The following is a 12,500-nucleotide window of genomic DNA, read 5'->3' on the forward strand; positions in this document are numbered from 1 at the left end:
TTAATACCGAGAAATCGGAAGAGTACTGTCATTTGTTTTATATATTTTAAACATTATTGGCACTTGAAGATTACCAATTTGTTTTTATTTTTCCTCAATGAAGCTTCGCTAATTAATAATCAACGAAAATTCCTTTCAATGCGCATTACATTCACGCTAAATCACCATGATCACGGGAGATTCTGAATTTTTGTTTCCACAATATCACATTTGCATGGATAAACTCAGAAACAATATTACAAATACGTGTAAATTTTCATTGAAAATTTGTCATATATATATATTATATATTCTGTTCATCAAATGAAATACGGGAGATAACTCTAACTCAGTGCATTTAATATGAATCAAAGTACTGAAGAACTGACGGGAGTTGATTTTGTCGATGTTTATTTATTTTAATATCAATGACATGTTATTTTGCATGACAAGTACATGTAGTTTCTAATTTAAATTACGCACATTTTTATAATATGAATTTTTGGACTTTTTCGACAAGAATGTCGAGAAACCCCCATATGAATCATGTTATCAAATAATATTTAAAGATAAAATTAATTAAATCAAACTATGTATCAGTAATAGAAATATTTCTCGAAAATTGTATGGATCCAAGCAATATTAAATTCTAGTCTCGTTCAACCAAACGCTCGGCTGACACCGTAAATATCCCACAAGGATTTACGGAGACAGCCCAGCGTCGAGTTGAACGAGACTATATTGAACTGTTGAACTCTGGCATAGGAATACATTCGGCTACAAAAAATATTTAAATTGTTCGTACCATTTAAAATCTGACTATTTTCCAGGTATTTATAAATAAGTTTCCTTGAAAAACAATGCTTTAGCATACATTACATCGAATTTATAAATTATTATCAAGAACTAAGTCTTGTCAGCAGCAATGATTTGTGCTGAGGTCCAAACACTGTTTCACTTTCGGTTTGTCTGAGAGTTGATTAAAATCAACTCCCAAAAATCACGATAGTTTCGAATGTCAACTCGAAGCGAGTGAAAAACTTTGTTGGAGAAAGTGTTGAATTCTTCATTAATATGAATTAAATTTTTAGAAGAAAGGTATTTACAGGCTCAAGATGGTTTATTATGAATAATTTGACTGGGTTTTTTTTCAATGCAGCTTCATTTATTTTCTCCAAAATCGTTTCGGAGCGATTCTGCAATTTTTTGCTACATTACGGGTATATGGGAGGCATTTTAACTGTGGTATAGGCCTGTCCCGAGACACAGTTAGATTATTCTAACTAAGCAGAGTGTAGTGAAATTAATAGCATTATTATAGGCTTAAAGCTTTATCAAGCAAATGGCAACAATTAATACGCGGGGGTGTTAAGGAAGCATATGGGCAATATGCCGTCTTATTTTGACTGTTGTATTCAAAATCGTGAAATTAAATAATTATTTTGAATAAGATAAAAAACTTAGTATTATCCTTTAAAATAGATGTCAGTGCAATAAAATCGGGTATAGTACATCACTGCCACATTTGTGCATTATCACGTGACAACTATAAATAGCTTACGTATATTCCTTAACATAAAATGAGATAGAACAACACTACCCCGCGGTTTCCAAAATAAAATAAACATACCAAGTGAAGGCAAAACATCTCAGTTTAATCAAAACCGCTGCTAGAATCCTATGTTTTTCCTTATTAAAAAGTTATTCATCCGGTTCTCGTAAAACCTTCCCAACGTTTATAAAGTTTGCACGGAAAACGGCAAATTGCATTAAAACAGCACACAGCATGGGATTCTAGCAGCACTTTTCAATTCAAGCATTGATCAAACTAACGATACGTATACAATTTCAAGTTCAATATACGCGGGGTAGTGTTGTTCTAGTCGGATTTTTATATCGTAAACAACGACAGAGGAAAGCCTGGCCGAGAAATAAAAGCAAATTTACATACCTTTTAGCGAATGATTGATAAAACTAACATCTCCTCTAGTATTCCTATGTTCAATTCTCAATAAATCAAACCACAATACTTTATTAGAGTTCTTAGATTAGTTATATTTTGAATATGTTTACAATGCTTTCCGATCAAATTCACACGACATTCAACTTTTAGTCATGACGTCATCAATGTGTACATCTACGTAATACAAACTAATTTCTGGCAAAAATTGTCTTCAGTATTTTTTATTTGTTTTTTGGTCTACGTTTCGTTGCTTATATATTTGAATATGTATATAATAACTAAGATTTGTGATTTCACGGAATTACATGTAACTCAGATTCCATATGCTTCCTTAACACCCCCGCGTACGGACTGTCGATGTATCTATTTCGTAAATGTCCGACATCATATACAATGTCAACCCGTGCACGAACGGGTCAAAATCTAGTCTTTGATAATATTTCTTGTCACCTGCATGTAAGGCAAGGGTTATGCAAGTATTTTATCATTTGAAACAAAAACAGTTTTTAAATTTCTTAAAATAAACAAGTAGACTTGTTAATAGTAAAGTAATAAGTATAGTATACTATACTCTGTCCCAAGATATTTTGGATTCACATTTGGCTTAATTGCTTGATATTTATAAATACCTCGGGATTCAAACGATGTTCATTCAAAAGTATGAAAAATTTCCAAGATTTCTCAGTCAAAACGCCCCTGTTAGCTTATCAGGTTTCAATACAATGCTAAAAAATGTGATGTCTACGGAGATTTTGTATTGCAGCAAGCCCGGATGATAACGTTGAAATATTGCGCGATGTATTCCGAGTGTATTCCGAATGGAGAAAAGATGTAAACATTCCCCATTATAAATCTCCGTAAGGAATCTGTTTTCGTTCCTGTGAATTTTTCTGAGTGAAAGATGATAATGTGTCAATGAAATTATCATGGAAAATATCCCTTTCAACTATTTCAATTGCTCTTCTTTCACAGGTAAGTGTATTTTCATTAAAAATCGTCCAAATGTGCTGCATAAATATCTTGGGACAGACTATAGCCACCTTGTTTTAGTTTATCTATGAAAACATATCAACATGAAACCTATTTTGAAAGCTAACATACCTGGGAAAAAATACTTTGTATGGAAGCTGTACACCTTTTCAGTAGTAGGTCATATATTCACGATATACTATAGGTCTTGTGCTAAACTATAGATTTAAGAGTCCTTTACACAAGAATTCAGGTAGGGAAGAAACTCGTGGATTTATGAGAATTTTGTGTTTGAGCTATGGTACTCAGGTGACCGTTACACAGCTAGCACAGTTCTTTAAAATAGTACTTTAATTATGTATCTTAAATAATAGGATCAATTCAATCTCTTCCATAAGAGCCTTAAACTTAGATTCGGAGGAAGGTTCATATTCAAAGTTTCCATGCACCACATTCATTTGTGTATATTTACATTTTTTAAACAAATTATATGTACATGTACATTTTTAATCAAAATCTTTATGTGACAATACCGGGGGAAATTAGAATTGATATCTTTAGCATATGTGAGAACATGCAACAACTGCCTAACAATAAACGTGGAAAAATTCAATTATTATGTACACGTATAACTCAGTGAAATCAAAGAGTGTGTCATTTGTGCGCCTAAATAAGTTACACCACCTAATGGAAGATTATGCAGTGTTTTCTATCTATTGGAAATATTTTCAAAGAAAAGAAGTATTACTGTATGTACAAATGTATGAATATAAGATTCTGCTATTGAATTATTTTCAAAAATTCACTTATTTTGCATTATTTACATCTTCCAGTTTCATTTTCTAAAATACAGTCCAATACATTTCATCAATGACTATTCTAATGAATATAAATTCTACTTATATGTAATCGTGGGTCAGTTTACGCTTTATAAAAAAAAAGCGTTAACAAACTGTCACAAGTTATGTTATACTCGTATAGTATAAGCAGAAATTAAATTTATTCCATATAATTTAATTTTTCGCAACTAATTCAACTAAACAAAATGACCTTAATTTGTAACGTCCAGCGGATTGATAGGTTTTGCACGTGCGCGTCGTACTGTGACATAGGCAAGTTATGTTATACACTATTACGGAAAATGGAGTTAAAATTGATCTTCGATTTCTCGAACACCTTAAATTAGATTCGTCTTAATATGATGGAAGTTTCAACCACTCTTTCTTTATGTATTTCATAATTATTCACATCCTCGGTTTTTCCTCGGTCCCTACGTATTCGAGATAATAATCAGGTAGCAAGTCCTTATTTTGTCAATCTTAAGGTTGTCTCGACCTTGATAAGGGAAAGTTCACTTAAGGGAAGCAGCTATATCGTTAGGTGGATGGGCAACTGACCACTTCTTGTGTTATTAGAGCAACCGGCATTCTAGAACAAAGCGGTCTTCAAAAGGAAAAACCCTTTTACTCGGAGATAGGGATGTCGTGTAAATATTTTGGCCTTGTACGTTTGCTTTCATTAGTACTTGTTCAAACTTTAGATAATAGCCTAGGCTAGCAGATAAATTTCAATTAACGAAAGAAAAAGTTTATCTTATTGAGAGAGGGGTTGTTAAAAAATCCAGAGCTAGGGTATTCGAGTAATAACGGGATACGTCTGTACCAGTGAACCAGTAAAGGTGCTTTTCATTTCATTACGCAATGATTTTTTTCTGTTCTTTTATGAAATTTATATGTGAACGTTGTATGCATCTCTGCTAAATGAAATGAACATATCTGACAAAAAGGTACATTAAGTTTATTATTTTAACAAAAATATCCCATCCGCAGCATATCCGCGTCGTATTTTTATGGCATTTACTACAGAAAAATCCCAGAGATAAAAGTCGATGTGCAACTCAAATAATGTAAGACAGCTATCATGCTTTTGATACTTATAGCAAAAGCACCTGAGTGGCCTTAGGTTATATATTTTTCTCATAATAAAAAAGAAATAAGTACCCTCTATACCTAATAATACACCTGTTTATTATTGGGTAGGGGGTTATTCTTTTTTAATTTATGAGAAATTTATATAACGTCAGGTGCGCGTTACTCCTACTCACGACACTGTATCTATATGTACATGTGTCTGTATCTATATGAATATGTATCTATATACCGGTATGATGTTCGTTTATTTATTCAGTTGCTATCAATATAATGTTGTTGGCGTTATAAATCCATATTTATTATTGACATAGTCCGAAATATCTTACGTTTTCCTGACTTTTTTAGACGATTATGATATTTTACATGGCATGTAAACAATCAAAATCGTCAACAAGCCAGGGAAACATAAGACATTTCGGACTATAAGATACAATGCAAATCCAAAAGCACTGGATAAATTATATATTCATTCAGTGCATGTGTAAGTCATTGCTTGTGTTTTTCTCTACAGAGAGGAAAATTAAATCTTATTTTGTACAGATATATCATTTACTTCAGTCCCATAAACTTTAGGAGAAATATCTACAAAATAATAAAAATGCTACTAATATATACATGTATTCGTTATTAGGAACTTGTCGGTATTATATTATCATAAAGACACAATAATTTTCTCTATGTTAGTTATAATATAGCAAAATGAGATTATTTAAGAAAAGTACTCTAAAAATTGAACTTGATTTAAGTGCACGATAACCCCGATTCAATGTTGTAAAACATTGATAAGTTAAAATCATCCATTCGCCAATGACGAATTGTTGACACACCAATCTGAAACAACGACTTAATATTAAAAGTGAACCCGTGTTATCAGACTGTCGTATCCCCATGTGATGCTTCGTATTGTGTTCTACTGAAAGGAAGGCTGTCTGGTCACACATCAGAGGACAAAGTCGGGGGGTCCAGCTGGTATCTAAGTCGGTCAGATAATCGTGTTCCAAAACTCCACAACCGACTTCAGATGCACAGCCGTTACTGTCCTGGGCGTATTGAACTCTATCATCGTTAGTGCATCATTATAGGCTTCTTTTTAATATCAAGTATCATTTAGAAAAAAAAATGATGAAATAAATGAATATTTAGTCAGAAAATTTATCGGTTACCGATATTGGTGGATAAGAAAACATCGTGATCTTTTAAAGGTCTCTGCGATGTGAACTTAGTTGGTCACGTGATCAGGCGATGCGCTATACTTGGGTAATGTACTACCAAAATCATGTACTAATGACTAGAGATTGAACGGATTTAAAATAAAGTATCCCATAGTATACCTGATAGCCGCTTGTTTATATACATGTTCACCTTTTTGTAAAGTCAATAATTGTTCATCTGTGATAGAGCTGAGCAACATTATGACTATCCATTACAGTAATTCTTGGTTGACAGAAGTTGGTACAATCAGTTGCGTGGTCATCATTGAGATTCATAGAATGAGATGGTTACTTGGCCATAGCTGACAGAGTTGTCTTTGTTGTAAATTTCTTTATACTTTTTCAAAGATTTAATAGATTTTAACTCTATTGCCTTATTGGTCCCGTCCTAGGGTTTGAACCCCTGACCCAGAGGCCATGAATTTCACAATTTTGTTAAATAGTTTCATAGACACCATAGCCGTGCTTTAGGTTTGTCCAACAAGTGGGGTTTCTGGGTTTTTTGAGGGTTTTTTGGGTTTTGTTTTGTTTTGGTTTTTTGGTTGTTGTTTTTTTTTGGGGTTTTTTTGCGTATTTGGCCCCGCTCATGAGGCCCAGTAGTGGTAAAATCAAATTCATAATTTTAATTTCTCTAATGCTTTAGAAATGCTTCAAACTAAAATAGTAACAATTGCATTTAGTTTTCAAGAAGAAGTTAGAAAAGTAAAATTGTTAACGGACGATGCAAATGTCAGAAATATCCGTATGTAAACATTTTTGAATATTAACCAACACATAATAAACTGAGCCCTAGGCCTCGTTCTGATTTTTAAGGCACACCTTTTCAATGCTTACTTTGTATTTCTCTTTTTAATGCGTCCTGCTCACTGGTGGATGTGTCCTCTTATTTATCACCTTAAATTTAAATATATATATATGTTGTGATTTCGTCCATGGCTGCAGGTCTTTTTCTAGTTTAATTCCCGGCTATTCATGTCTCATGTCAGCGCTGGTGATAGGTAGCTGCTCGTCGTAAGCTCACCTTAATGATAACTATAAATGGCAGTCCCGGCGAAACGCCAAAAGACTGCGAAAATAGCTGATCTAAATTTAAAATTAAGGTAAAACTCTCGCATCTGAAGAAGAAACTCCGTTAGAGCTGGTTTAAATGGAAGAAATTAATAAATAAATTGACAAGAATGGCCGGAATGCACCTTGACGCTGTCTAAATTATATTTATGTTCAGAATTGAGTTGCTTTATTGTAAATTCCTACAAAAATATCGAAAACATAAATAAAATTATCTTGTTTTAATTTTTTTTTAAATTTTACAATTCCAATAGTTATCATTATTTAGGTTTACGAAATACCAAATACCAAAATTCGATCGGATTGTTTTCTTGTTTGCGGTTTATGGTTCAGAAAAAATAATGTATTAATTTTGGTCGGAAAAAAATGCATATTTTCATGAAATATATTTGTTGTTATCCTTTGAATGATTTTAATAGTGTGACAATATTGCTTCTGTGATTAAAACGTTTTGTATGTACATGTAGATATAAACATGTACAAAGAATTGCTGACAGCGTAAAGTTTGAAATCTTTGCTGTTGGTATACTCTACGCAGAACGATCTTTCAACGAAACACACTAGCTGCTAATAAAAAATGTAAAAACACGACGGATCAACGTATCTAATAAGTTTACCGAACAACCATAGATTATGTGCATGAAACCGAAGGAAATCACCATAATCTCCCCTAAGCATAGAAACAGCCTTCAAACTTCTACTTAGGCAATGCTTTTTTGAAAGAAGATGGGTGAATAAGACGTATAAAATGCCTATAAAAGGACGTATAAGATATAGAAATGAAAAGAGTAACTTTGATAAAGTTTTGAAAAATCAATCTAAACATTGTATATTTATAGCAAAACTTCGAGTTGTAATTCCTCTATATTTTCAATACACGGAGTATGTTGATTTAAACTGGAGTATGCGTATCAAAACCTCCAAATGGTGTCCTTTTTTAGAACTACAATGTCCTGTCTTCCAAAGAGTGGGTCTGCGCTCCATATTTTTGTCATAGTCTAAATAGGGTTCAATGGAAAACAATTAAACCGATTTCAGTCAACAAAAACGTGGAGAGATGACCCACTCTACATCAAAAATATCATTTTGTATCTTTTTTTTAGAAAAATGATACGTCCGTAAATTCGTGGCCAAAGTCGCATAAAGCATTTAAAGAACATTGTTGTGACTGAAATGGCTCGGTGATTAGAGCACCAGATATTAACTTACATTAGATGACTAGGCTTTTATTAAAATGCTGAGGATTCGATACCACCAAAACTTGATATAATATTTTTTTCCCTTATTATTTGTTAAAATAATATATGATTATAGTTAGAAACTGTGCTTTTGAAAACTTGTATTATAAAATAATTATTAAATATGATCGAGGAAAATAAAATTTGAAATTGTATTTAACGATGAAACCAAATGGGCATTTGCGCTATTTTACCCCCCCCCCCCCTTCCATCTTCAATTTTAACATAAAGTCGTTCGTAAAAATGGAACGTATTTTGACATTTTAGCTTTTTTTAATCTTCGTCAGATCGCCATCACCAACTGATCTTGGTTACAAGGATAATCACCAAAGTTCTTGGTAGTAAAAAATATATAAAAGATTCGACAAAAAATATCGATAAGAAAATCTTTACGTAAAGATTATGTATGATCAGAACTAGGGTCCAAACATCAAATCTAGCAGTCTTGGTTTTGATATCGTAACATTACGTAACGTACGTCTGGGTACCTTTTAACATCCATTTGCCAAATTTCACCCTCAGTTTTGCGCGACAATCGCTAGTATAATTATAGTAATACCTTCCACGAGAGCAATTGCTTTAACGTTATCATAGGTTATAAAAATATGATGGTCGTGAATTTTAAATTTTACAGGTAGATATTAGTGGCTCTTCCCAAGGAATATGATATATGTGTGATATACCTTATTTGCATCAAGATCACAAACACTGCACGGCAATACACACATATAACTGTCTAATCTGCCGTATAAACAGACTGAACGGTTGACCTCCTGCTCTCTCTCTCTCTCTCTCTCTCTCTCTCTCTCTCTCTCTCATATCACACAAAGAGTGTCCAACCAATGTCTTTGCTAAAGGTTTTCGAGAAGCTGAATCCCTTCATACATTTCGTTAGAATGTGTTATTAGAAAAATACACATTAATTTTGTTTTGATAAGAACACAAAGACCTTTTATGGTTTATAGAAACCCTTTTGACAGAAAAATATCAATAAATCCGTAAACAGTTTAGGATAAATCAACTAACGATCGTTCAAATTTGCATTGACTAGGGTGGGTAGGAGTGCATATGCAGCATAAGTGTAATATTGGTAATTTCATCGTTAAAATGATGTTTCGAAATGAGCGTAATGAGAGACAAAAAAGTAGGTCATATAGTTATCAGAAGTTATCCCTATCAGAGCCCTCATTCTTTCACTGCGTACGTAGACCAAACCCTGACGTTTAAGTTTGCTATGTGTTTTAAGAAAAGTGGATCTAGCTAACTAACAGGTAAGTTACCAAAATTTTCAAATTTTTAGCCCCAAATTACATACTCTTTTCTAAGTTTAAGCAAGGTCATCACAGTGACAAGTAAGTAGAGCAAATTTGGAATATTTAAATCACGAAGTTAGTCTACAAAGTCTACCAAGTTAATCTGTACGGTCAATGAAAGTTGTTGAGGGCGTGGGAGATCTCAGACAACCCGTTAGCTACCCGGTCTCTCCTTGTCCTATTGGTGATACCCGTGGTGTTTGAACATCGTTGCGCGCTTCAGCGGGTTCTCCAGTGTGAATGCTAACAAAGCAAAACAGATCGATATAGGTGAACTTCAGGGACCCCTTTCTTCATATAAAACGGAGTTGTGAATCTTGTCCAAATTGGATTAATGCGAAGTTTTTGATATAAGCTTTAAGGTAGGATTAAGGCTTCTTTTAAAGGAGATGGCAACAGTTTCTAGATACCACCGTTTAATGTTATTTAAAAAAAAATTCTTGAGAGATAATGTAAAGTTTCCAAATTATCATCAAAGCGATCGACAAACTAAGAATGTTTTTCTATGTATTTCGAAATAATCAGTCATTGGTGAATTTGATATGTTTCGGACGATGCATTTGTGTTAAATGATATGTAATATGTAACTTTGTAACCGGTAATATTAATCTAACAGGACAACCTGTTATGGAATTTTGTTACAGAAAAAATGGTTACACTTCTTTATGGTTACAATAGAAAGGATTTGCTTGTTTTTTTTTTTATTTTTCCTGTACTTCATACGTATTGTAGCAACAAACAGATATAATTTATATGGAAACTGTGTGACCCAGGGTGAAGCCTTTTGATCTAGTATGGCCAAGTTATATGAATTATGATCTTAGTTTACCATTCACTGCATATTTCCTTTAACAAGACTCTCTCGAGTGGAACCTTGATAACAGTCCGTGCCCCGACATTTCGAAATCTCTTTGACAGGTCTGTGTGGGGTCAAATTAAATGAAGACTGTCCATTGTGGAAAAAATCCTAAAGAGTGAACTTTTAATTGTTTCAGTTTCCATAGACGTGACGTTTTTCAAACTCCATGTATCGGCGCTTCATCAATTATCTTAAAATCTTTTGGTGAATCTACTGTAATTCAGAAAATGTTATACTGTGTTTAGAGTTGGAATGGAATGGATGGGGCTGCAATACAAATCAAGGATACGTGTATTACATGATCAAATTCGGATGAATAACATATTTCCGTTTTATTTCTAAAAGTAATAAAACTTGTAAAAAAAACCAAAGGATTCATTTCTATTAATGCGAAATAAGACAATGGGGTTTTCTTTGTTCTTCTTTTTTTTTTAAATATCCTTACTTGTTGAAAGCGGCATTGTCAAACTTTCACCTGATCTGATACTGATAGATACAGTATCTGTGAATAATTTATTTTGAAAGCTAAAAAGAATCAAGCAAAATTCCATAATTTATCTAAAAGTTCAGTTAAAACCAGACACATCATACCGAAAATTATGCAACTGTTCTGTTTATGGGTGAGTGCAGTATTTTTGAGTTATTTAAAAGGTCTAGTAAATGCGATCAATATCGAAAATTAAAATTTCATTTGTATGAAGTTTTTTGTAGATGCTATGTTAAATGTATTGTACTGACACGTCTTGATTTCGCTCCTATTGGATCAACGTGTACTAAACGGATAGTCATAACAACAAATTTAATTTTTAAATAAATTTGTGGAAAGACAGTACAAATCATGATAAAGTTCAACCCTCAATCGTTAAATTATTACATAATCAAATGAAAATACTTGAAATTTGGAGCACAATAATGTAATTTCAGAAGATGTCTTAATCAACTTTAACAACACAGTTTTTGAGGAACTGCAAAAAGTAATTTAAGGTAGGATAAAAGAAAAAAATTCAAACTGTGCTAATTTTTAACTGGGGAAACATCTCGCGTCTCTGTCTTTCTGGGGTTTTTTTCTTTTTGTTATCTTTATTTTCTACAACCATTGACGTCGATATTTAATCCCTTGACAATTTTACACCGAGTACAATCCCAAATGTGGAGACCGCGATTTCAATGCAGTAAACATGTGCATTCAAAGACTCTTCATAAAATGTGCCAAAGAATTGGTCACCACATTGGGTACAGGACAGTATTCAGAATGATTACCAAGTTAACAAGGTAACTAGATGTTCACACTGTGGTATATATAAGGTGTTTAAACGTACCCAATATTCAACTTCAGATTGTGTATGGGTGGGTGTGTGTGTGTGTGTGTGCAGAGTATTCCATTACGTTTTCTTGTTGCCATTTGGCCTCATTATGTCAGGAAAACTTCCAATTCGCCTTTCTTGATCACAAATTCATCATTTTTCTTATTTTATTAAAATCTAGTTTAATTACGTTTAATTACTACTTTTTAATTTCTTTTGAATACGCTATGTTCCCTATTTTTTCTATTTACTGTATTTTTCTTCTTGAAGCAAAATAATTTATTAAGGAAAATTCAGCAATTATCAATACTGGCAAGTTTCGACAATTTCAATCTACCAGTATAAATACTGATTTTGCCAGCACTTAAAAATAGTATATTTATTGACATTTATCAACACAAAGTGCGTAAATAAACTTATTTCTATTCATGTGTATTATGTCCTTGTATCTTCTGAAGAGAGCAACCAACATCAAACTAATTATCTGTTTTACTGTTACACTCTGTACCTGCAGGTTCTGATATTCTGGTATTTGTCATTAAACATTAGGTACAATTTAAATTGATTTTAATTAAAAACGTTGATTTTATTCTGTGCTCTTGAGCACGTACAAATACACCCAGGTAAACAACTCCAAAAATAGGTCACACTGCTCTTATTCGGCT

The 12,500-nt window shown here is 32.9% G+C and overlaps 1 protein-coding gene across 1 annotated transcript in view; it reads left to right on the plus strand.

Annotated features, from left to right (window-relative positions):
- Nucleotides 1-9,563: 9,563 nt before the first annotated feature.
- Nucleotides 9,564-12,500, plus strand: part of LOC128165362 (uncharacterized) — a 61,339-nt gene continuing 58,402 nt past the window's right edge. The window contains exon 1 of the mRNA XM_052829782.1: nt 9,564-9,630. The gene's annotated coding sequence lies outside the window, so the exon portion shown is untranslated. The remainder of the gene's footprint in view (nt 9,631-12,500) is intronic.

This window comes from Crassostrea angulata, chromosome 10, assembly GCF_025612915.1.
Source record: "Crassostrea angulata isolate pt1a10 chromosome 10, ASM2561291v2, whole genome shotgun sequence".
In the NCBI taxonomy this organism is placed as follows: domain Eukaryota; kingdom Metazoa; phylum Mollusca; class Bivalvia; order Ostreida; family Ostreidae; genus Magallana; species Magallana angulata.